Source organism: Pagrus pagrus (genome assembly GCF_965226575.1).
Source record: "Pagrus pagrus genome assembly, chromosome: 6".
Lineage (NCBI taxonomy): Eukaryota > Metazoa > Chordata > Actinopteri > Spariformes > Sparidae > Pagrus > Pagrus pagrus.
Window position 1 is genome coordinate 2,910,295 of NC_140190.1, and position 3,706 is coordinate 2,914,000.

The 3,706-nt window shown below is 39.4% G+C and overlaps 1 long non-coding RNA gene across 1 annotated transcript; it reads left to right on the plus strand.

Moving 5' to 3' along the window:
* Nucleotides 1–993: 993 nt before the first annotated feature.
* Nucleotides 994–3,088, plus strand: LOC311258219. The gene is made up of 2 exons (XR_014622709.1): nt 994–1,153; nt 2,671–3,088. It is a non-coding gene; the product is annotated as an uncharacterized lncRNA (long non-coding RNA).
* Nucleotides 3,089–3,706: the final 618 nt, after the last annotated feature.

Genomic DNA, 3,706 nt, shown 5'->3' on the forward strand with positions numbered 1-3,706 from the left:
TTCTGGCAGCTGGAGATGAGAGCTATGTGTGCGGTTTAGGTGTGACAACCATGGAGAGAAATGACTGTTTGTTTGAAAACAACAATGGCGGCACCTCAAGAGGTTAGCATAGATGCTGCTATAGCATCAGTCATATCAGAACACAAGCAAAAGCAAAAACCTGTATTTCCTAAAGTTCAGCCTGTGCTGGACCTTATTCTGAACGATGCATACTGCTACAGATACATGACCATTACTACTTTGATAGAAAAAAAGACTGTTAGCGACTGATTGTCCAATGTACTCTCCACTGTCTCTTTACAGCAGCACTTAATGACCCCTACTTTTCACTTTCTGTAATTTTCACTCTGTAATTACAATACACAGTTTATATTCATAAGTCTGTGTTAAAGTTAATGATTTTTACTTTTACCTCAAATACATAATTTCTCTTTCAGCTGTTATTGAATGTTTTTCCTGCTTTTTGATTTTAGCGGACGGTTGTTGACGCATGTTGTTGCAATTCCCTTTCTGAAACTAATTGGAATGGCAGCATTTTCAAGCTTTTTAAGGTTACATTTGGCAATCAAACCAATCAAACATATGAACAACAACAGATTATAAAATTTTTCGCCAGGTGTGACGTATATTCCAAGTTTAGTGAGTTTTGGGGTATGTTCAGGGCTCCAAAAAGCCGCCTAATGCGCAGAACGATGAATAATAATCCGAGCAAAAATACAATAGGGCCTCGCAGGTTCCCTGCTCGGGCCCTAATAAGAAATTGTTTTAAAGGCAGCTTAGGATAAAGATGAGAAAAAGAGGTAGGAGGACAAACAGACAGTTAGGGAAAAGGAAAGAAAGGAAAGCAGGAAACAGGGAAACCGAGGAATAAATAGAGACAGAGAAGGAGGGAAGGAAAAGATGAAGGTGAATTGGAGAGGAGAATAAAGTGAGAGCAGGGGTAGTGTGGGGGCCAGTGTCTGGAAATAGACCCAACAGAGACGAAATAAAAAAGCTCCACCATCACTACTGCAGCAGAGCGGCACAGTCCGCAAATTCCCTTATAGATATTTTATGGAGCGGAAATCATTCGATGCACCCTCACTGTTCTGGTCCAAAGTGAGATGGAAAAAAGGGGCAAAAGAGAAGCGAGAAGAGGAGGACGCAAAGGAAGGTGAGGCTGGCTGCAGTTATTTTTTATGTAATGGAATTTTAACGAGGGGCAGCAGACATCAAGAAAATGGCTCAGGAAGCAAATACTGTAAAATATACATGACTGCTGTTGTGTCAAAACACAAATTCAAGTTGGGATTTCTGAGAATGGTTTGGGTTTACAATGAGTTTACAATGATAGTGCTAACAACAGTCATTGAAAACTAAGAAGAATGACTGTTTTTGACCTTTAATAAGTAAATGAAGTGCTTGAAAATGTGAGGTAACTGTAAGGGCTTGCCACCTAAAACACTGCAGTGTCTTCACCAGAAATAAACAGTATTAGTACCTAAAACCATGTTGACACTTTCCAAACCAACCATTTAGTCTTTATTCCTAGTTTAGCATAAATACAGGAAACGGGGGATAAGACTAGCTGAGTTATTCTAGTTGTTCCACCGTTAGCTTGGGATAGCGACCGGGGAAAACAATGCCTCTTCCTGTCTTGGTTGCACAATGGCAGACTCACTTCCTTTGTTCTGTAACTCAACCTTTATTTTATAGCATAGTAAAAGCGAGATTTATAGGAAACCAACCTTTACGCAGATGATGTAATTTTTTCACAGCCATTACACTGTCCAATCAGTGTTTACCTTAGAATGATAAGCTAAAGATAAAATGTTGTCTATTGCCACGTCTCCTGTCTCATGTTTGTGTATGAATTAAACAGCCAAAATACAACATGTTGATTTCGTAAGCGTAACACTGGTTGGTAGGTGTGCTGACAGAGTCAGGGTAGCTCCCTTGACTTTCCGTCTTGATGCTTATCTGGGCTAATTGCCTCCTGGCTCTAGCTTTGTACTTAACACACAAACATAACAGCAATATAAATCTTCTCATCTAACTCTTGTTAAGACACTGAAAGTTTTTCCTTTTTCACAAAATGTCAAGTTATTCTCTTGAACATGATGCAACACTTCCCCAACTTTAACCAATTAGTCTTTGTTAACCTGAAACCACAACATTTCTCTCCTTCATGTGCACCATTTTCACTTACATTTCTCCAAAGTAATTTGCAAGTGTTTTTGAAGACACCAGCAAACGATGTCAGAAAATACTCATGAGTTGTTATTAAAGGCAATGACAACATGTTCTGTTTAGTTCAGAGGATTTATTCTAGTGTAGAATACTTATGATACATATGATACTGTATGATTTGTTCTTTAGTCATTTGCCACAACCCCTAATTTATTCCTAAGGACAGAAGGAGGGTAGCAGGAAGAGAAATCCCGTCTGAAAAATACAACCATCAAACACAAATAACAGGTAGCCAAATAAACACAATGTTTATGGCGAATAATTTTAAGTGTACATTTCTTCCTGTGGGACAGTCAACAGTACTTATATCTGAACTGAAACTTGCTTGTAGCCAACAAGAGTTGACTGCGAAAAGTAAATAAGGCTGTTTCTGTCATGTTTGTGACGCTGTGTTTGGGTTTTTCTGTGCTTCTTGCCTTGTTTTGTTTTTCGTGTTCTCAGAGGTGCTCCTCTGAGGCTGGGCGTGGCTTCCCTGGATGACTGGAGCTCCTGCCTCTCACACACCTGCAGCTCATCCGATCATCAGCACCAGCTCAAATACTCTGGTCTTCTCTCCACCCGCTGCCAGATTGTTTCTGTTCGTCCATGTGGTGTATGGCAACACTACCAGTGCCGCGCTGCGTGACTAATTTTGTTCTCCTGACTGCTCCAGTGATTGTGCAACCTCTGAGCTCCAGCTCCTGAGCCACCCAGCCTCCAGCCTCCTGCACCTTCTCTCCACTGTGGATCCTCTGAGCCCCACTCACCAGGGCCTCTACCTCAGCCAACGCCATTAGAGCACCAACAACTACAACTGCTGAGCCTGGGCCTACTTCCTCTGCCACAACTAGAGCCCTTCAGATAAATTCCTTTAACCTACTCCCTGTCTTGGTGTCTGCGTTTTTGGTCCAACTTACAACCACCTGCATTACATATGATAAATTGTTACAAACCTGGGATTTGTATTTTCAACAGTGGTGTTGCACTCAGAAACTGTGGGGAATGCTAAATCGCACAAAATGCAATTTCTACATAATGTTGTTTTTAAAGTTTCAGACCTAATCTTTGGTCATCATCATCTTATGTTTTATTTTGTCTGCTAATACTTTTTATTTTGTGTATATTCAAGTAATTAATGTCATTGCTATCCTCTCATTATATCTCTACCTCTAGTCTCTGATAACTACATTTTTGCATCATCGTTTACAACCTGATGAAACAGAATAAAATTTGAGCAAAGACTAAAACACAAAAGTATAATCCATAAAGTGTCCAGCACATCCAAGTATTAAAATTAAGAAGAATTAAGTTTGTTTGAACTTAAAGTTGAAATTTAAGTTTAATTTAAGATTATTGATAATTTTTTTAAAAAGACATTGGTTCGATTTCTCCAAGCTCTTTGAAAGCCATGTTGGAAGTCTTTTTAAAAATGTTTTTTTTTTGTCAATGTCCCTGGTTTGTTTTAGTGCACCTTAAGGTGGAGAGCCTTCTTTTAAAT